The sequence below is a fragment of the Stegodyphus dumicola genome, chromosome 2 (assembly GCF_044657685.1).
Source record: "Stegodyphus dumicola isolate Sdum_Otavi_A_Nest chromosome 2, ASM4465768v1".
NCBI classification, from domain to species: domain Eukaryota; kingdom Metazoa; phylum Arthropoda; class Arachnida; order Araneae; family Eresidae; genus Stegodyphus; species Stegodyphus dumicola.
Genome location: NC_140769.1, coordinates 210,959,841 through 210,983,114, shown reverse-complemented (window position 1 = coordinate 210,983,114; position 23,274 = coordinate 210,959,841). Strand labels below are relative to the sequence as shown.

General features: G+C 34.2%; 1 protein-coding gene and 1 non-coding gene across 3 annotated transcripts in view; both read right to left on the bottom strand.

The window, feature by feature from the left end:
• Positions 1–5,909, bottom strand: part of LOC146998819 (alcohol dehydrogenase class-3-like) — a 116,865-nt gene extending 110,956 nt beyond the window's left edge. For both annotated transcript variants that reach the window (XM_085811707.1, XM_085811706.1), the window contains exon 1: positions 5,760–5,909. The gene's annotated coding sequence lies outside the window, so the exon portion shown is untranslated. The remainder of the gene's footprint in view (positions 1–5,759) is intronic.
• On the bottom strand, positions 4,055–4,162 carry LOC118199954 (U6 spliceosomal RNA). The gene has a single exon (XR_004760010.2). It is a non-coding gene; the product is annotated as a U6 spliceosomal RNA (small nuclear RNA).
• Positions 5,910–23,274: the final 17,365 nt, after the last annotated feature.

Sequence of the window (23,274 nt, the reverse complement as noted above, 5' to 3'; positions counted from 1 at the left end):
AGCAGCACGACCATGAAAACCAAGCAGATGTGCATCCTTACGGATTGTATTCATTGAAACAATACTCCCGGATGCCTGTTGAAACTCCTCGCGGATGAGGGCCATCGGTTGGGTGCGGTTCTTCCAAATTTCTCTGGACAGCACTCGTCGGTCTCTATCTCCCAGTTTCGTTGGTCTGCCGACTCGGGGCACATTCCGACAATCACCGCTCACCTTCCACTTCTTAATCACATAGGCCACTATCGATTTTGGGTACTTCAGATCGCTAGATATGTTCCTTAAGGATCGGCCAAATTTGTGATACCCGATAATTATACCTTTCTCGAACTGCTCCGAGAGCTCCGAACTGCGAGGCATCTTGCATGCGACTAAAGCCGATGCTGTTTCCTACACGATATATACCGGCGGAGTCCGTGACGTACCTTAGGACCGCAGGTATCGTCATTTGCATAGGTGTCCAAATACTTATTGATAGTCAGTGTATATATTTGTTTTGGCTCCCGAAAATCTGAAAGTAATAAGCGGCTGATTTTATTAATGAGTGTAATCAGCGACGGATATCAAGGAACGTGTATGTTAAGAGCGAAAGCTTTGCCAAAGCAAAAGAAGCTCCGTCAGACCGCAAAGGGGAAAATATGCTCCAAGTTTATCCATCCAACAGGGTTGTCCATCCAACATTAATAATTTTTTGCGCATGCGCGAAATAGTTGTCGTACCTTTTTTTTTTTTTTTTTTTAATTTAAGACCCTTTCTCTTTATGTCTTGCACTTGACTATTTATGACATGCTAATGTAACCTGAACTGCAATGTAACACAATCACTCATCTGCTCTTGTTGCACTGTAAATACTTTTATTAATTTAAAGTTGCTGCTTCTACACAGGGGAAGGCGTGGGACATATGCCTGTTTACCGCTGTTAAACACCAGGCGTCCCCGTCTTCCGTCACCTGTCACCTGTCGTGCCGGTGTCTAAGGTAGCATTTGTCAAGAGTTCAAAGTTTTGTGATACCATATTTTTCCCTCTCTGTATCGACTAAATCAAATCAGTAATCCGCGCAAGTAGATTAATTAATGGAGTATTTATTTTGAGCAACAAAATCTACAAAAATCTGAGTTCAAATTATCGCGAAAAATTTTGTAAGACTGAATCCTGTAATTTCTTTGTCAGGGGCGGCCCAAGAGCGATGCGTAGTGCAGGGAGAAAATTATGGCACATGTGGGTGACAGTCGTTAGTTCTTGGCGTTTGTTTACATTCGTTGCATCAACAGTTTGATTTGATTTGTGTTGTTAATTTTCTATTATACCTAGCCAAAAGAGGCAAAGTATGCTATAGCGTTGTGTCAGAATTACACACGCCAATACGTTTTTTGGAGGAAAACACTCTTTACAACCAGATAAATAATTGACTATTTTTTTAATGAATTTATGTAGTTTCCATACATATCTTTGATGTAATTTTACATTTATTTTTCATTTTACAGCTATTTTACATTTAAAATTGAAAAATTTCTCATTTTAAATCATTTCTTATCGTAATCTTCATTTTGTGAATGAGACTTACATCATAGTGAGATATTTAAACTCAGTATCATGTTTACCAATACTGAGTACCTGAATGATTAGTTGATAAATTCGCTTATCCAACTTGATTCACATCTTTCTTTACATCCCAAACATAATTCTACGTATTGAAGCAATGTCTGGGTTAAGCATTGCGAACTAAGTAAACTGATACATGTTTCAACGTGAGGAAAGAACAATTTTTCGACCACACTATGATGCAAACATCGAATGAGTGAGTGATATATTTCCTTCAGTATTAAACTGATGCATATGTCTGATGTAATTTAATTGATATAACTAAGTGACACATGCTTGACCCTGAAGGAAAACAAATCTGTGTATTGTGCTGGAATACAAATAGCGAAACATTAAGTAAGATATTCTCTTCAGTGTTATTTAACTGCTGCATATGTTTTAATTTTGATTCCATATAATTTGTTTTTAATTATAAGAGAAAGACAAATAATTAACTATTGAACACTGTTTTGAGTATAACAAAAGAATTTTAAGAAACAACCTGATATAAATACATTAGTAATTAAAAATATTTAATTTGAATACAGGCTGAATTGAAATTAAGATGTAGAGCAAGTTTATTATTATTATTATTATTATTGTGCATTTATGTGTAAGAAATGTAGTTTAATTATTCCATTTTTAATATATGGAGGGAAGAACAGGGTGTGAAAATCGAAGATTATTTGCTATAGCAAATAAGCACGCCAGGATAAATGTTATACAGAAATCTTAGGAGTGTAAGGGATTATAAGAGTGCTATTAGATAATACTGAAAATATATGCACTTCTGCTGAAATCTGAAGTGAATCAGTATAAGTAAGTGACTTTAAAGGAATGTGATAATTCTATTTAAAAGTATAAGGATGTGATATTAAGGAATTTGTAGAATTTTAGAGTAATTAATATGAATTTGTTGATTTAAATCTTTTTATATATTTTTTTGCTTATGTAATTTAAACTGAAAATCACGATCATATATTTCTGATGGAATGCCAAAGTTCATTTGTATTAAAAATATGCATGAGCAATGAAAATAAATAGGAAAATACTTTTTGATTATGTCATTACCATGGTTTTAGCAATTACGCCTTCATGTGTTTTATTCAACAAGATTTATTTAGTGCAGACAATACAACACAAAAATATTGAAAAATACCTTGTTTTACAAAATTTATTTCCCTTAATTAACTTAAATATCGTTTTCTATTTTCTAATGATTTCCTTTAAGAAAAGGATGTAATGTTTACAATTATTTTCAGCATTCGTACCAATTCTGTGCATAAAATAAACATTTGCTTTAACAAAATGCCTTATCAGAAAGTATATATCCGGTATTTCCGGTATGTTATTATAACTATCACATATAAAATGATCATTTTACTTTAGTTTACATTTTTTCCATTACCAAAATCGTGTAGCAGACGCGGCGACACATGTGTCTTGTCACCCAGGTGACGTCACTAACAGCAACCAATGGCACGCTTTTCCCGTTCCTGGCCTAACCTTTAATATTAAAAAACCTTGGTTCTTTGGTTTTGTACCGTAATCCTCAATTTCCTGTACACCCGACGATTTGGCGATCGGCGACGAGAATTTGTCCCTCCACAATTTAACGGCGTAGTCAAACTGGTTTACATTACGTCAATGGAAGCTTTCCTTCTTTACATGTACGTTCTTCGACCGTACTGTCAAATTTTAGTGAATTTACAGCTTGGTGAATATGGCCGAAACAGAATTAAGAAAAGAGATTCGATTGTCAATGATACAGCTATTTTGATCAATAAAGTGCAAATTCGTTTAATAATAAGTGCTCTAAAGATTAACAAACAGGATTATCTGCACTGTGTAAGAATTACTAACTAGCCACATGTAATAACCGTGATAATCTAAGCAAAATCATCAAGGAATGAAGCGCAGAAGGCCAAACGCCTTTGTGTCTAATTAAATTAAATACCATTAATTAGGTCTAATTAAATTAAGTACCATTTCATCTCGAGTAGAAAAATAAACAGAAATATATCTTCTTCTTTTACGTACTACTAAAATTTTAAGATCAAAGACATATTTTAAAACTCTTTTTTTTTTTAGTTTATATTATTAAGATATAAATTTTTATTTCTTTTGCCAAAATGCTTTTTCCAAATCAAATGTGGATATCAGCCCTATTTTTCTTTTAGAGCTTTCTAATTTTTTTTTTTTTTTTTTTTTTTTTTTTTAAATGGCCGGGAGCTTTGTTTAATAGCCATTGGACTTGCGCCACGACAAGGGCTGGAATAATGATGGCCATTTCTTTATGAAAACACCTGTTAGGTGGCCACCTTTCCCTTCTATGAAGAGACGGACAGTTACAACCATGCCTTCTCCAGGATTCGAACCCGCGCCCATCGCTACGGCAGTCAGAGCCACTAGTCACTATACTGGCTGGACAACAAACAAACAAACAAACAAACAAACAAACAAACAAACAAAAAAAAGATAATGGAACGCTTTACGATTTTGCGTATCATCCTAGCGCAGGAGCCATGTTAATCTTCCCTGTATCATTCCAATTTTAGTTTATGTGTACTGCCGAAACTATCCCCATTATTAGGCTGGGAACCGAAGATTGCTTTATCATTATCAGTAAAATAACAATGTAACCTTTACCTTCATTAAAATAAAAATAAAAGTCAAAATTTGCAAATCCGCAGAGTAAGATTCACTGTGTGTTTTCGAATGTCCATTACTATATTAGAAATTAGAGTATTCATTGTCATCTTATAACAACATTTATAACAACATTAACGATAACGCTTATAAAACTAAAGATAAACTTCACATTCATTCAACAAAGCTGTCTAATTTACCAGAAGCTATAATCTACTTACTGCAAAACATTCTCAGTTATGAGGTTCTTAAGAAAGCCTGCCGTGCTAGATAATATACATTATTCAGTATTTCAAATGATGGACATTTTACTGCTGCTTACAGAGCAGCTCAATCGTTGCTATTTCATTAAATTTGAAAATTTTTATGCATTTTAATTAAGCCAGTAGATTCAAAGATTAAGTATATCTTTGTTTAATTGAAACTGTCAGAATGGATTAGGATTTAGGCATCTAAAAGCATTAGTGTAAATTCTTATCATTACATGGAAGTTATCCCCAGCATGAATTTGTAGTACGATTGCAAAAAATTTTCACATCCGCATATGTGCTTTCGTAGTGTAATTAACATGTCTAGCTAGAAAGTGGAAGATCCGGGTTCGAATCCCGCTGAGGCTACAGTTGATTTTTTAGGTTGCTTGGTCTGAAATGTCGAATGGTATCTACAGAGGTACTCAAATTAAAAATGTGTTAAATACTTCATCACTGCCTAAATTGGTCGACGCGGTCTTGCTCCTCTCCACAGTCACCAGATGGCTTAGCTATTCTCTAATTCTGTGAACGTGCAAATAAACTTGCAGAAGCCTCTTCTATGCTTCACCCTAGAAAAACATTGATCATATATTTCTTAGGGCGGAGCACAGAAGGGGTTGACAATGATTGATTCATTTACAAAATTTCATATAAGAGCAAAAGAGAAGAAGTGTTCCACATCATTTTAAGTTCAGAGACAGAGAATTCAATTAAAATGGTTATTTTTTTTCTGGTGTTAATTGGTTATTTTTTCCGAGTTAATAAAACTTAAAAATTTTATAAAATTTTAAAGGGATTTGTTTATTAGCTTAATTCTTCTGTGATAAACTGGATTATTATAGATTATTGTTAAATAAAAAATAGAGAAGAAAGTGTTTAATTGCATCGCTGCTGAACTTCCTAAAGCTGAGTTCTAAATTTTATTCAATTTTTCACTTCACAGTGACTTAGGAAGTTTTTCTTTCACTCTATATTTATTAAAAAATACCACTGTCTTATTTCACTATTAAATTTATTCATACATTTAATCTTTTAAACTTTCAATCTTGTAGACTATTTTTCAGTTACAATTGCAAAGCTAATTATTATTTAGCATATATAATATGCATTTATCTTTCAGGAATTTACAAAATGTATCAAATATTTTAATAATTGCTTAAAATCGTATTTTATAATTAGCATCGTATAAACTTCTAACATATTAACTAAAAATCAAATTATCTGTCTTAATGTTCTGATTTAGTTTAATAAAGATTTAAGTATTAAAGAAGTTTCCTTACTTGAAATCAAAAAAGACTTGATCCAAACTAGAAAGTCTCCACAATTAAATATACAAGGTTTTGCTCCGGGAGAAAAACCCTTCAACTTTTCAAGTTTTAGGGATGCCCGCAATCTACATCTTGATTTTAAGAGCACGTGAAGAGTGTATCAAGAACCTTCCGACAATCATCAAAGTAAATACTGACTAAGCTTAACTGATAAAAGTAGAAATATAATTTATCATTCTGTAGTGGATGATATCAGGTTGATAGTTCTCAAAAGCATACCGCTAAAAAGAGTGATTTTTAAATCTTATGGTAATTTATAATTTAAAAGGTACGTTGGAAACCATTGTCCTTTAAGATTATGCGAATTTAAATGAACAAGTGTACAGCAATATCCGGTTACAACATTGCTCAATACACGGCACATTGAATATTTTGAGGGTATTGCTGAAAACCAAATATGAACTACGCGATCTCAAAAGTACGCGCTTAGCAACAAAATTCAAACTATCGTCAAAGGAATTTTGCTGTCAGACATAACTGACAATGAGGATGAAGGGAAGGAGAGAGACGATATGACGTGGGAATGGGGAAAAAAAGTGGTTGTTTCAAACTGAAAAATGTTGCAAGAATTTGAATACATTGAATTAATTACTTGTACTCAAAATTACTGAGGTTGAATTGGCATCATACAATTATTATCTGCTAAAAAATGTTTAATTATGCAAAGAAGGCAAATACTGGAAATGCTTTGTTTTTTAACTAATGCTGCAAAGGTTTTTCAAAGATATATTTTCATATCCATATATAGATGCTGTCGTATTACACACAGCCTAGAAAAGGGTTTGGCAAGTAAGACAACTGTCTCAGGTAATCAAATAAAATGGAGCCAAAATGGCTACAAAACATTAGCAACATATGGTTAACGTAATAGGAGCAAAATTATTTAAATACGAATTAACTGATCTAATTTATTAGCTTTTGCAATCTCGCTTCTTTCATAAACAATTTTTATTGTAAAGTTTCCATTAATTTCAAGAAAGGGGTTTAGAATTTTTTTATTAAAAATAATGTAGCTTAATTAAGAGAAACATTGATGACATTAATTTACTGTCAAAAGTACTGCAGTTTTAGAATACTATATATATATATATGTTTTCGGTACTCACAACGCAACCACCTTAACAGAAGCTTTTCAGAATCTGCCAAACTCTGGCAACCATGCACATAACCATTCTTCTGGCAACCATGCCCATAACTATCATCAGTCAAGCAAGTCCGCCATTTTCATTTTTTCATTGTATTCCAAGTTCAGACGGTTTTTATAAACAAATCATCATATTTTTGGATCTTAGTTTTAAAGTATGGAATTTGTGGAATTTGCCAGCAATGGAAGAAACTGTGGTAAAATTTCTTCAGGAATACTGAATTCTATCGAAATTTTTCTAAATGGAGCATATTTAAATATATAAATTTCTTCGGAAATCTAACATTTGGATTCATTTACGGTTATTAATGGAATAGCTACAATTATTGCTAGACGGATTAAGTAAAAACTGGAATCTAAAGCGTCAAGGTAAGACATGGCTTTTTTTTTTTTTTTTTTTTCCATGAATGTTTTAGCTTTACAGAAATAAAACAGGAGTTTTAAAATTTTGAGTTTTATTGTGCAGGAATTAACACAAAATGTTCCGGCTGATTTTAGGGTAATTGATTACTGGAAATTACAAAAAGCTCTGACTTTTGCGAAAGCAAGTAATGTCCTCCCTAAAAACAATGTCTCCAAATCATTAAATTCTGTTAGTAAATTAACATTGTTTTTAAAATATAACTATAGTAAAAAGGTATTTTTTCCCTGCATGAATATTTATATTAAAATGAAAGCAAACACCCCCCTAAAAAAAACTAAGTTTAGCTCGGAAGTAAATAAGGTTAGAAAATCATTACTATCAAAGACTTTTGGTTAAAACCACTGAACACTGGTAGTTCATACGAGGTTCAAAGTCCAGCATGGATATTCTTAATATATATTTTCGCATTTTTTCCACATGCAACGTAACTGCAAGTCAGTTTACATTCCTTTATCAGCTACTCGAACCAAATCAAAAAGTTTACTAATTATTTATGACGTTTAATGTCATTTACTACTGTAAAATGTAACTTAAACTTTTTATTAGATAAAATGACTTATCACAATGTCTAAAACTAAATACAAAAATTTGAGAAGGGTGTAAAAGATCCTTTTATTTTAAACTCGAGAAGATGACCAGAAGGCACTTCTCTTACTTACAAATCCGCCAACACTTATGGAGAGAGCTCAAAGGTAGAAATTCAAATGTAAGCTAAATTTAAATACCTAATATCCAAAATCTACACAGAGCAATTTAATCCGAAATTGCCTTGGACTACATGAACGTTAATTTAAACTATCGGCAAGAAGCAACGCCGAAGACAGGAAGTCTTATCAAGATACCAAAACCTTGTAACGTGGTTTTCAAACGGCCAAACACGCTCTGATCCCCACACGAGTTCATTCGCATTCTGACGAGAAAATAGAAAGAGAGAAATGACAGTAAAGATTCCAAACATAAACAAAAAAATAAATAAATAAATAAAATCTGAAACGTTTCAGATTTTAAATTACGTCCAAATGCAGATTTTTCATTATTTAATTTCTTTAAATATAATGCAGGGCGATAATATTTGGTGGTTGACAATACAATATTGAAAATTATACAATTTGAAAAGTGAATCTGACATTTATAGATAACCAACACAAAATGCCAAAATGAAAATAATAGTCCTTCAGGGCAAATTGCCCCTTTGGACTAATAACTATTATGTAAATTAAATAAACCTCATATATTAACAAATTAATTTTGTTAACAGCAGAGAAAAACTATTATCATGAATTTTACGTAAATTTCTGCTCTTTATTATAGATTTATTTATATAAATGCATCTAATATATAAAGTGAGAAATGATAAATCATTGCAATGGGTTCAAAATAATAATCTTTTTTTAAGCAAATCGGTATAAAATTTTACGTATTTTATCTGAGCAGAATTTAATACTGAAAGGAACAAAAAAGATAAATAAAGTTTTTTAGTCAAAAACTTTACCTAGGATATCACACTCTTTTAACACACGTCAGTAGTATTTCCGTTGTTTCCAACATGTGTAACGTGAATGCAGTTCTCATTAGTAAGAGCCATTGAACACTGGTAGTTCGGTCGGGGGGGTCCAGTCCCGGCGAAGCGGTTGGCTGCTTCAAGGAGATAAGAAAGTTCCTACCTCCATGATTCCATTAATACACTAAGGTTCACTAAACACTAAAGTTCCAGTAATTTCCTACCTCCATGGTCCCGGCGAAAGGGCTGGCTGCATGGCCGTTATCGTGGTTTTCGCCATGTGTAACGTGGATACGAGCAAGTTTCCCTTAAAAAATACTCTACGGTGCATCCCTCCCTTCACGTGTAATGACTAAGGGTGGAGCACGTAATAAGTAAAAAAAAATGTATCAACAAAATTTAAGGAAATGTTTACTAACTCAGACTGATAATGAACAACTGACAGAAGAGCTAATTTTTTAGGAAAATGTTTTTTCATAGCATTTGTTCTAATCTCACAGTTAAAAGAGGTATAATTTATTAAAAGAGATAACAATCAGTTTATTGCCAATGGATTTAGGTATTTCAGAAAGAGTGCCAATCAATAACTTAGCATTGAAATATCCAAATAATATAAGTGCTCTTGAAATATCATTAGAAATGATCTAGTTTTGAAAATTACGCTGTTTCAATAGTTCTAATCACAAAATGAACATTAAATTGCTTAAGATTAATTCAAGAATACAGTTTTATAGAATGGCATCTAAAGTTGGAAACTGTGTTAAGAATATTTTTAGTTTGTCAGTTACTATCAGCGTGAAAAAAGCTTAAGTAAACTTAAAATAATAAAAAAATTACGTAAAAACTTCCTTTGGATGGGGTGGGGGGACTTTCAGACGTAGTTATTCCTTCTATAGAACATACATTATGCAATTAAGTAGATTTTGAAAAAAAAATTATTATCGATATGCTTAGTTAAAAGCAAGAAGTGTTAAATTACAAAAAAAGATTATTAATTACTACGATACTTTTCATATTCATTTAATTGGGCCCACCAGCGGCCGAGCGGTAAAGTCGCTGAACACTGGTAGTTCGGTCCGAGGTTCGAATCCCGTGAACGGGCTGGCTGCATGGGCGTTTTCGTGGTTTTCCCCATGTGTAACGTGTATACGAGCCAGTTTCCCTTAGAAAGTCCTCCACGAAGGCATCCCTCCCCTTAGGCAGATGGCCCTCGAGGCTTTGCCATAATCATACACATATTCATTTAATTAATTTCAATATCATTTGTAATTTATCAGAAAGGCACTTTTTAACAATTTTATTTAAAAATTATAAATTATTACTTGTGTTAGGTTTCTGAAACTGTGAAGCTACAAGTAAAACGTCTGATCTGGATACCACATGAATTCCTTGTATAGCCTATTACATATTTCCAGCGTCATTCTGACTAGAGGGCGCTATGTTCGTCCCAATAGTCAGTGGCAGGCAGGATACTAAACCTGTAGGACATGGAAGGCAGAGATGCCTAATAAAATAATATATCTCTAATTGATTGAAATTTTCAAATATTTTCTTGTAAATAAATGTTGTTATTGTTTACAAAACCTCCTATTATCTCTTGGATGCACCTTTAGTCTCACAGAACCATTAGATGCAAAATTGGTGCATCTTGTCCGCGAATGTGGAATATCGGAAGTAATTAGTCATCATTATTATAGTTCTGAGAAGTTTGGATACTGTACGTACGCTTTTGGATACGTAACATTGCATACTGGACTGTGGAGGTAAGATCTTTGGAATTCACAAATTCTGAATTAATATGGATAAGCTTTCGAAAATAATTGAAAAAAGAAGTAACGTTCGCGCTAGTGTTACTAAACTAGTTAAAAGAGTGCAGAAGCTGATGAAGCTGTCGAAGACGTAAGTTCATTATCAGAACTACTGGAGCTATTAGAAACGAAGCAGCAGATCTTGAAAAGCCATGATTTAGAGGTGGAAGCACTCATAGACGATCCGGAAAAATTTAAAATTGAATTAAAAGGTTCGGAAGAATACGATGACAAAACATTGTTCGCTAAGATTAAACTAAAGAGCAAAATTAAAGAATTAGCAACAGAAAATGTTCAGCGGACTTCTTCAGTTCTTAACACATCTAGTGTTTCGGAAAACACCGTTACGGCTTTAAAATTACCAAAGTTAGAAATTTCGCTATTCTCTGGTGATTCTGGCAAATTTATGGAATTCTTAAACTGTTTTGATAGCGCAATCGATTCAAACAATTCACTTACGAAAATTGAAAAATTCCAATATTTAAAATCTCTTCTTTCTGGTCCTGCATATAACGTTGTTGCGGGTTTTGAATTACATGAGAAAAACTATGACTCATGTCTTGAGCTTTTAAAAAAAAGATATGGTAGAACTGATTCTATTATAAATTCTTACATGATTAAATTATTAAGCTTAGAACCCGTGAGATGTTAGTCTAATGTTAAGGGTTTGCGTAAATTATACGATGAAAGAGAAGTTAATATGAGAAATTTGCGTTCATTAAATGTAACGGAGAGTTCATATGGGCATTTATTGGATCCAGTATTATTGAAGCTGCTACCACAAGATTTGGTGTTAGATTTTCACCGAAAACGAAACAGGGAAGTGAATTGTGAGGTTTCGGAAATTATTCCGTTTTTGAGGAAGGAAGTCGAATCTAGGGAAATTGCCGAAACTGTGATGAGCCCCCTAAAAAGTTACGAAACGAAACTATTCTTTTCCCAAAATTATCAAAGTGGTCAAACTTATCAGAAAAACTATTCAAAGCCTAAAAATATATCAACCGCTTCAGCGTTAAATACACAAATAAAAAATGTTTGTTTATTCTGTGACGGTCATCACGATTCCGTAAGTTGTAAAAAATTCGATGTAGAACAAAAAATAAATAAGCTGAAGGTTGAAGCTAGATGCTGGTGTTGTTTTAAAAAATATCACATGTCTCGCGTATGTAGGGCAAAAATATCGTGTAGCAATTTTCATCATGAGTCTGTGTGTAGAAAAAATAAACCCGGTAATGTTACGATGAGAGGTTGTGAGAAGCAAGTGGAAAGCGAAACTGTTTTGAATGACTCACAATCTAAATCTAATAAAAACGCCGAGAATATTTCTGTGTCTCATAGTAATATATGTACCAAAAATAAGTCCTTTTTACAAACATGTACAGTTTTAGCCTGTTCGGATAAAAATTCAGTCTTAACTAATGTTATTTTAGACAATGGTAGTCATCGAAGTTTTATTTCATCTCGATTAGTTAAAGAATTAAAATTAAAGCCAATACGCTACGAAAGAATAGCTATTTTTGCTTTCGGAGACAAAATGGCACGTGAGAAGGAATACGGTATCGTTTCATTGACGTTGCGCAATAGGGATCAATGTTCGAAATCGTACGAGTTAGAAGCTGTCATAACGGAATATATATCTAATTTGTCCTTGAAAATTCCTGATGTATCTATGCGCTGAAGGAAAGCTTTGGCTGATTCATTTTCTGGCGACTGTCAGACGGAAATACTTATCGGATGCGATTCATTTTGGGATGTTGTTTATGACGAGAGAGTAAAGTTAAATAAAAACATTACTGCGATAAATTCTTGTTTCGGCTGGTTATTAGCGGGAGTGGAAGGAAGTAATAAATTGACTAATAATTATGAAAATGTATGTTTAGTCATGGACTCTTCTTCCATTTTGTACGATTTGAAAAAATTTTGGGAAATAGAAGAATTTCAGTCAGACAAACAAAACTTTTCTGAATGGGACAATCAATTGATTGAAAAATTTGAAAATTCTCTGGAATTTAATGGGGAAAGGTACGGTTGTAGATTGATGTGGAAGGAAAACTTGGGACCTGCAACTGGGTTGAATTCTAAATATGAGGTTGCGAAAAAGCGTTTTGATTCGTTAAAGCGCAAACTAAATAAAAATCAAGAAATTTATGACCAGTATAAACAAATTATATCGGATCAGTTAGAATGTCAGATTGTGGGAAAATGTGTTAATGAAGATAAAAATTCAGGATATTATATGCCCCACAGAGCGGTAATTAGGGATGACAAGGAAACAACTCGAGTTAGAATTTTTTATGACTGTAGCAGTAAGGCTAATGAAAATAATAAATCTCTTAATGAGTCTCTAGAATCGGGAGTAAATCTTTATGCAAATTTATTGGACATAATTCTTAAATTTCGAGAATATCAAGCTGCATTTTGAGGAGATTTAGAGAAAGCTTTTCTTATGATAGAGATTGCGGAGGAAGATAGAAAATACCATAAATTTTTGTGGTTTCCCGAAGAGGTAGGTAATTCAACCGAAACTCTTCATTTAAATCGTCTCCCATTCGGTTTAAATACTTCGCCATTTTCCTAGGCTTGCGTTTTGAAATTTCACATTAAGAAATTTAAGGAACATCATCCAAAATGTTATGACATGTTAAATTCTTTTCTTTACGTTGATGATCTCTGCTATAGAGCCAATACCGTTCAATATGCTTATCATTTGACGTCTAAGGCAATAGAGATATTAAAGGCAGCGGGATTTCATTTGAGGAAATTAAAAACTAATTGTCCGGAGTCGCATAAACTTTGGAATGAAAACGGATATGAGGAAAATACTGACTTCGGGCAAGGAACAGGTTTTTTGGGATTGAAGTGGGATCCGGTTGAGAATAAAATTAAATTATATTTAAGAGATGTTAGGGATTCCATTGATGCTAGAATCACCAAGCGTCACGTTTTGAGAGTTATTTCAAAGATATTTGATCCATGTGGACTGATTAGTCCCTTTGTAATCACTGTGAAAATTCTTCTGCTAGAGATGAGGGAACGTGGTTTACAATGGGATGAAGATTTGCCAAGTGACCTACAAAATAAATGGAGAACCTGGTGTTCTGAACTTTGTGCACTTGAATCAGTATCTATTGAAAGAAGGTTTTTTGAAAGTGAAGAAATAAGTGAAGTTTCTCTTCATGTGTTTTGTGACGCCAGACCCAAGGTATATGGGGCTGTTGCGTTCTTACGGTACGTGAATTGCAATGGCCAAATCAAAGTGAGCTTTATAATGTCAAAAAGTAAGGTTGCTCCTTTAAAAACTTTGACTCTTGCAAGATTAGAGTTAATGGCAGCACTCCTCGCTGCACGTTTAGGAAATTATTTACAAGGTCTATTTCCTAATTTCGCGAAACAAATTTTCTTCTGGAGCGACTCTCAAATCGTCCTTCATTGGTTGAAAGGATCTTCAAAACAATGGAAACCATTTGTCGCCAACAGAGTAGCTCAAGTGCAGTCGCTGACTCTACCAGAGTGTTGGAATCATTGCAGTGGCTCCGACAATCCCGCAGACCTTACTACTAAAAGAGAATCGGCTAGGAAGATTCTTACAAGTTCTCTGTGGTGGTTAGGCCCTGTTTGGTTGTCTAAATCGCTTTATTCGTGGCCTCTTCAAGAATCGCTACATCATTTTAGTGACATCTGTGATGAACGCGTTATAGTGAAAGAGCGACGGACTGCACTGGTTAATTCCATGGTAACCAGTTCAACTAATGGAAACTTACCTATGTCGTCGTTACTGGACGTTAATGACTTCAGAGAAATAAGTAGATTACTGCGTGTTACTGCTTGGATTAAAAGGTTTGTGCACAATTCTAAACCTAATTCTACTAAATTAAATGGACCTATATGTGCTCCAGAACTCGAGCAAGCTTTGCGTTTTTGGATCAAAGCTACTCAATTCAAGCATTATAGTACAGAAGTTACCCAACTTCTTTGTAAAGGAACTATTGACAAGAGTTCACACATATTTAATTTGAATCCTGAACTTGATGATAATAACTTACTTTGTCTAAAGGGACGTTTACAGTTTTCAGATAACGATATGCGAGCCAAACATCCTTGGTTTCTTCCATCTAATGATAAATTTGTTGAACTACTTATCTGTGATTCTCATACTAAAATGTGCCATTTAGATGTTGATGCAACTTTAACACATTTACGAGAACAATTGTGGATTGTTAAAGGTAGTCAATTTGTGAAAAAAGTGTTAAATAACTGTCTGATTTGTAGACGATTCAAAGTGAAATCTGGAATGCAGGTGGTTGCCCCTTTACCGCCTGATAGAATTCAAGAGCATCCACCATTTGATATATGCGGTGTGGATTTTGCCGGACCATTTTTTGTTCGTGATTTTAATTCAAAGTGTTATTTACTTATATTCAGCTGTGCAGTGACAAGAGGTATCCACTTAGAAATAGTTCTTAACATAAGTGCTGATTTTTTTTTTTTTTTTTTTTTTTTTTTGTTAGGATTCCGACGATTTGTTTCTCGCCAAGGATTATGTTCCACTATATATTCTGATAACGCCGAAGCTTTTAAAAAAGCAAATTGTGAATTGAAAAAATGGTGGAATCAGATAGATAATGATCAAGTTAAAAATTTGCTTGCTTCTAAAGGTATAGTTTGGAATTTTATAGTTGAAAAAAGTCCAAATGGTGGGGAGGTTTCTGGAGAGACAGATACGAACGGTTAAAGCCTGCTTAAAGAAAATTGTTGGACGATCCTCTCTCTCTTTGAAGGAATTGGAAACTGTTTTTTCGGAAATTGAAGCTCTGGTTAATTCCAGGCCTATCACGTATCTGTACAACGAACCCTCAGAACCCTCTCCACTCTCCCCATCTCATTTTCTTATTGGTAAAAGATTGGTGTCTTTACCTGTAATAAAACAAAAAAATGAAAATTTAAATGTTAATAGGAATTCTTTGGTAACGACGTGTAAATATCAGCAAACACTTTTGAATCACTTCTGGAACAGGTGGAGAAAGGAATATTTACTTAATCTAAGATCAGTTTATATTTCTCCACAACCAGGTAGTTTCATTTAAAGTGAATGATATTGTTTTGATTAATGATGAGCGTTATCCCAGAAATATGTGGATGATGGGAAAAATTTTAGAGCTATATCCAGGAAGAGATGGAAAAGTTCGTTCTCTTATTCTTATTCAGACTCCTAAAGGACAAATAAAACGCTCAGTACAACTTGTGTATAATTTGGAAATCAATCCTTAATTGCGTTAGTTTAATTGAGTTGCAACCTGTTAATGTTCTATCTGTGTATTAATAATAGTTTAATTGTGCTTATATTTTAAGGCTTGATATTTGAACATTTTTATTTGGAAGTTAAGAGTGCAATTTGTTTTTGTATGTCAAGTGACTGAATAATTTTGAAGCTTTGTATTTGATATAATATGCTATTTATATTTTTACTCTTGTAATTTTAATGGTTCCTGAATGTAAATTTAGCTAAAATTCAATGGTAAGTGAACTCAAGTGAGTTCAGGTGGGGAGTATTACATATTTCCAGCGTCATTCTGACTAGAGGGCGCTGTGTTCGTCCCAATAGTCAGTGGCAGGCAGGATACTAAAGGTGTAGGACATGGAAGGCAGAGATGCCTAATAATATATCTCTAATTGATTGAAATTTTCAAATATTTTCTTGTAAATAAATGTTGTTATTGTTTACAAAACCTCTTATTATCTCTTGGATGCACCTTTAGCCTCACAGAACCATTAGATGCAAAATAGCCTATTAAATTATACACATTTTTTCCTGCATTTCATTTAAAGTTATTTCCTCGAATTTCATTAGAAATGTGTTTCTTATTCAGTTGATTTAGTTCCTTCTTCACGGCAAAGCAAAAACACATAAAAACTCAAAACATCTTCATTAAAAATTGTAAAATACAGAAAAACATACGACGACCTTTGCTAGGTTTCAGACATCCTTTCTTATATACGATATATATATCTATATATGTAATATATTCAGAAGTTGGAATTTTGATGGCCTAGAAGTGGCGATCCATAATGACCAGGAAACTGGAGACGAAGGCAGATTAAATCTTCAGTTTTATTTTCAGCAACATATTGCGGCTACACACAAGTCGGCACGTTAAATGTGCTTGTTCCAAAGGGCTTAATATTTTTGATAGATTTGCAGCAAAAAAGAAGAAGCAGACAGACTGCAGTAAAGCTAACGCAAAGCGTAGAAAGAAAATGCGTAATGTTCAGGATGAAATTTTAAGTCGAACTGAGTTAGTTTTGGTTCTCAAACCATTTTGATTGGATATTAATATTGCTGTAAAATTATTATTGGCTGCTTGAGTTTTAGTTCAGTTTACATCACCAGAATTACGTAAGAGTCATATGACATAGATTTTTCTCGAAATGACGCAGAGCAAATAGATGTTGCTATTTTTAGAATAGAGAAGGGAAATTAATTTACGCTGCTAATTTAATTTTTTACATAATCTTTATTTTTCTTACATATATATACGATGGGTGTAGCCAATTTCGGCGAAAAAGCAGAGATGCGCAACTACATGTTATAGCAGTCTCATACACAAAATTTAAACGTTCTACGGCTACTCATTTTTGACTTATGGAAAGATACATACAATAGATCCGAATGTACACTGCGGAGGAAAAAAAAAAAAAAAAAAGGCCAGTTTTATATCTTCCGTTCTACTGGGCCGATTGACGAAATTCAGTTTGCGTTTTCATGTCTCGAAGGAGCGACTTAGGATATGTATTAGATTTATTTATAGCATTGTTCTAATATAGGTATTTTGACACAAAAGCGGATGTTTTCTGAAGCGACATACCAATTTTTTTCCATATTTCCATTCTACGACTCAAATTATGCCGAATTGCCAAGTTTTGCAAAAACCGCACGAGTATTTTTTTTTTTAAATTAGCTCACAACATTTTAGCTTTTCAGTGTTAATTGAATTTGTTATATATTTATTAATATCTCTTTTTTTTATTAAACTTACTTGATTCCTTCTTCCAGAATTCGAAATTTAGGTTCGAACAAATAAAATTCACCCATTTTTTTATGATTTATTTTTAAAATTTGTACTTTTAAATAATTTTTATAAATTTTTAGAAAAATATTTTGAACTATAAAATGTTTACCATCATCCTAAAGTAGATGCATTTATAAGTATACCTGCAAAACAATTAGAGTTTTAACCGGGACCATGCTTCCATTTTTATTACATATCATGCGAATATATATTTTTTTTAAGGCATATTAGTAGTGTACAAATGAGAGAGCTGGCGCAGTGACCTTTGGGGGCGAAACAATGACTGCGAAACCCTCCATTAAAATCGAACCCACTTTTAGAATGTGATGGCTCTCCAACCCTCCATTAAAATCGAACCCACTTTTAGAATGTGATGGCTCTCCAACCCTCCATTAAAATCGAACCCACTTTTAGAATGTGATGGCTCTCCAACCCTCCATTAAAATCGAACCCACTTTTACAAACGCTACTTTTCCAAAACGCCGCTTTTACAAACGCCACTTTTCCTCTTCATCGCATGCTTCTTTTGCAAGGGGACATTCGTCCCCCACATAATCCACTGGCATGGTATATTTAGTGAGGGTATTAATTTATACCATCAGTGCACCATTATGTATGGCTTCTAGAGCGTCAAAGGAGAGACAATGGGTAATTGATTAATAATACCTAGTGAATAATAAAAGCATTTAAAGAGATGCATTCTATATGTAAAGATGGAATTGTTACAAGAATTAAACACATTTAGTTCGCTCAATGAGTTCAAGAAAATGAGCGAACTTAATATCAATGAAAAGTATCCGGTTACAGAAATTAGAGAAATAAACACAAAGTATGGTAAAAAAATAATAGTCCATTTACCTGAGTGTGTTGTATCTTTACCGAAGCGATGTGATAACAAAGCATCTGATTATTTAAAGCTCAATGGCATTAAACCTCTTTATTTTGTTTATTTAGGAAGTAAAGATGTCGGGAAAGCCCAACCTGGAAACATGTTTAAATTTGAGCAATAACTTTTTTTTTTTAATGGTTTTAGAATCATTAAAAAATAAATTAGGCTTAGTTACACAAAAGAAATCTGGTCATTTTTGATAGAGTGTCATAACCCATATTCTGTACCTTACTATTCTTTTCTTCGTGTAGTATTTGATACATTTGAATAATATATTTTAAAATTAGCGAATGAATTTCAGGATAATTATTATTCATATCTGTTTCTTCTTCAACAGCAGTCAGTAAATGCTGACACATTCTAGCAAGGCCGCACATTCTGCTGTTATTACCTGAGCTATATAAAGCTCTAATATCACCGAATAAGTCATAAATATTTGCCATCTTTACATATAGAATGCATCTCTTTAAATGCTTTTATTATTCACTAGGTTTCATCAGACCCCTCGAAATTTTACGAAACCTTCGTTTGAAATGACTCTGAGATCAGTATATTCATAAGCTGTAGTAATTAACTATGATGACACTCACCAACGATACCAAGGACTCGCTCGCCGAGGTACCGAGAAGAAAGCCAGGAAGGCCCCGCAAGCATGACCGAAGGACCCCGCGGACACTCTCCCCCATTGGACTAAACTTTGAGCGAACAGCCATTACAACACGCACATACACAGTAAATATAGACGGCCTTACCATCATGATAAGATAAGCTATCATACTTTTTCCCAATGTAGAGGTTGGAGGGCGCAGCGCCCTTCACCTGGAGTTGTGGTCTGACTGGACTCACAGGGCTCACAGGCGCGCCAGCTGCACCTCCACAGGCCACCTCTCGCACAACATATATAAGACACATAGAGGACATACACTGTAAGACTCTGACGCTTTAGCGTCGGGGATCCCACTTATGAATAACGGTGAATGCTACTCTATTGGTTCAACGGCGAGAGTAAGCTGACATGTCTTTTTGGCTAGGTTAAGACCATCAATCCGGATTGAATGACATCAATCCGGGAGAGGTCGGGGTTTGAACTTGGGACTTTGATGTTAGTAGTCCTGCGCGCTAACCGTTCAGCCAGGGTACCCGTATTCAATAATTGCTAACTGTCTTATAAATGTAACATATCAAACATGTTTTGTGAAGTGCTGCCATCTGTTGTCACTTTCTAATACTACGCATTTAGACGCAGTCAAGGTCGTGACGTATACGATAGAATAAAAAAAAAAAAAAAAAAAAGCACTTATCATTTCCTCAAGCTAGGAACACGTTTCACTCCAAGGTCATTTCATCAGCGTTCGCTTCGATTTTTTTTCCCCACGCGGGACGTTGAAAACGGAAACACGATCATAACAAATTGCGGGTAGTTATTTTATTTTTAATGCTACACAGCATTAAAAAATTACTAGGTTTAAGGTTCATTTTCGCTGCTATATCTATATAAATTTCTGTTGCATATGTTAGTTAGAAGGATGCAAATCAGTTTTTTATAGTGCATCTCGTAAAAGGCATTCGATAGTAAATGGTGTTTATAAGTCATCAGATGACAAAAGTCTATCTTATCCTGGTGTTCTAAGATAAACTCTTCGCTAAAGGTTTGATATCTGACAATTCGTTCCCATTCCAGCTGTTCTGCGAATTCCCTCATGAAATCTTCAGTGAGTGTTTGTTGGGAAGAGATAAGAACCATATCGATATAGTCTTTGTGCTTCCGCATGAAGTCTATGCTCAGTACTTGGTAGTGGGAAACTGTTATCCAATGCACTTTTGTTATATGTTTATCGAGGAAAGGTTCTGTCATCTTTTGGTACCTGCAAGCTTGTTCCCAGTCTAAACTATAGGCATATTTGTCCATGAAGGGTTCCGACAATTTCTGGTATTTGGAGATTTCATACCATTCAACTAAACCTTCATGTTTTTCTATAAATGGTTCTGATAACGTCTGATACTGACAAATGACCTTCCAGTTCACCTGATTTGAGAATTCTTCGATGAACTCCTCCGAAAGAGTCGAGTATCGACTCACGAGCGACCAACTTATATTCTGTTGTAATGCCCTGATTTGTCCTTCCAACAAACCGGTCTTCGAAATATCGTTCCAATTTACGTCAGCCATTTATTATAAACACAAAAGAATTTCTACTTTCAAGTATACATAAGTTTTTAGGTCCTTAGTCTTAACGAATACTTGTATCTCTTTATCTTTCTTAATATAGTTTATAAATGATACCTGTTCGGTGTTATAATTGAACTCCCGCAGCATCTTATTACCGTTAAAAATTTGAGCTTCAACCACACTTTCAAGATAAGTACCATTATTATCTATGAGTGCGAAGAAGGTTATTTTAGCCTTTACACTTTCATTCAATGTCATAAGTGCTCCATTCAGTAAATTATTACTGAACGAAGTAAATGTCACCTTCTGAAATTTTGAGCTGCTGTACCCGCTTTCAGGAGGATCTGCGCATACATAAACACTTTGAGTATATTCCTGTAATTTTTCTTCAGTATGCTTGAATCCTATTTCCAAGCTTTTAAGCTTCTTCGAAGTCTGTGACGAATAATTTTTAAAGCTGTTTACCATAGCATCATTACTTCTCCTAGCTTCCAGCTTTAATTCCTCTATTCTGTTGGTCATAACATCATAAAGTGTCCTAATTTCCAGCTTTAAATCCTCCAATTCTCCGGAAACGAAGGACTTCGTGGTGACATCGTTGGCGTCTACTGGATCTTTACAGTTTTTCAGCACCTTGTTTTCCATATCATAATTCCCATCGTTTGTGAGTTTAAACCCTATTCCAGGTGGACCGCGAAGACCCACCGCTTTTCTGGGATAGTATATTCCAAAAGGATACCAAGCCATCTTTATTATTATATAAATAAGTTTTTAATAGATTGTAATCTATTAAAATCTAAAAATAATCTCTAAATATTACATCCTTAAAGTATTCAACACTATGATCTTCTTTTCTACCATATTGAGTTTGCATCTCTTTCTCTCATTCAAAACAAAGTAAAATACATACTTATCATCAGGGCTGCTCTTCAGTCTCCAGTGAAATTCAATCATCGGGTTGCTAACATTTACGTACGGCTCGTGAAAAGATAAGTTGAAGCATATGATTGGATAGAGACTTCTAAAGGTTTCATAGTTGATCAGACATCCGGCTTCGGAAGTGATATTGTCAAGCCCTGCATCTAAGAGAGCGGTGTAGAGTCTCGAATAATCTTTTTTCTCAAAGTCCATAGTATAATTGATGTTTGGCACCCTCACGTTATTGACCATAAGCCAGCAATCAATCATGTTTAAGTTATCGAACAGCATGTTGTTTTGAGAAAAGTTTTCGTTTCTTTTATCATATTGGGGCACAACGTAAAGGCTCATCACTTCATCAGTAGTGGCGGGTATGTTGCATGATCCGCTGCTATTTTCTAAAATGTTGGACTTGACTACTCTAGGTTGCCTCCAGTTAATGTCGATGGATTGGTCCGACAGAATCAGTTTTGTAAACTGACCATCAACAGAAGAATTGAATTTAACATAAGGTAGCCAAAGCGAAAGTTTCTTGACTTGTACTTTATATTTAGGATTAGGTACATTTGTATACAACATGTTCCTGTGACTGTTTCTTTGAAACTGAAATTTTACATCAAAGCCTGTAATGACTTTTTCATAATCATTGAGGAAGCCGAAAATGTATTTGAGCGGTATAAATATGTGCACAGACTGACTATCTCGGGTATACATCCATCTTTTGGTAAAACCTTCGTTATGGTCATCATTCACTCTTAAGTTAGCGAAAAAATTTGTTATTGTTGTAGCGTCGGTAAGGGCACCGTTAAACTTGAACGATCCTCTCTCGGTAGAATCGGAGGTATCTATATAGTAAAACATATTGGTCGCTTCCGAAGTTGCATAATCAGGTGTGAAGTTAATTAAACCCATAACCTGTAACATCAAGGATGTGTCATGCACATCTGAATCTATCTCGTAGGCACCGATGGTCATGATACTTCTCCTGAGTAAACCTCCACCATTCACCAATGTCACGTTCTCTTCCCCTACAGAATCTCCATTTGCTTTTAGGACTCTGAGTTCTTGGTGAATATATCCTTTGGAGTAGAGAATTTTAGCGTTTGTATCGAGTATGTGAAAGTTATACGTGGCATCTTCACTCGTATCTTGAGTGTTGTGCGTTTCTTTGATTTCTCTATACTCAAAACTTTCTATATCTCTGATGACGTCTTCTGACGTTTGTTTCAACTCCCAAATATTGTTCATCTTTATTATATGCAGTAAAATTATTTTCGCTTCATATTCTTTCCAAGGATAGCTTCTAATTTAGCTTCGTTCACTACTTTTAAACCTGTGCCTCTTTTAATCGTTTTATTAAGGATTGACTCCAATTTACTATTCACTGCTTGCTGCACCTCTTGTTCAACCTCTTTCTTAGCTAGGTTCAAAAGCTTTCTCCCAAAGAAACCTCGCCCTTGTATCCTCTTGCTTGCTCCGTAAAGTCTATGTCTGTTCATTTATTGTAAGTACAAAAATTTTCTTCACTCCACCAGCAACCTGTAAA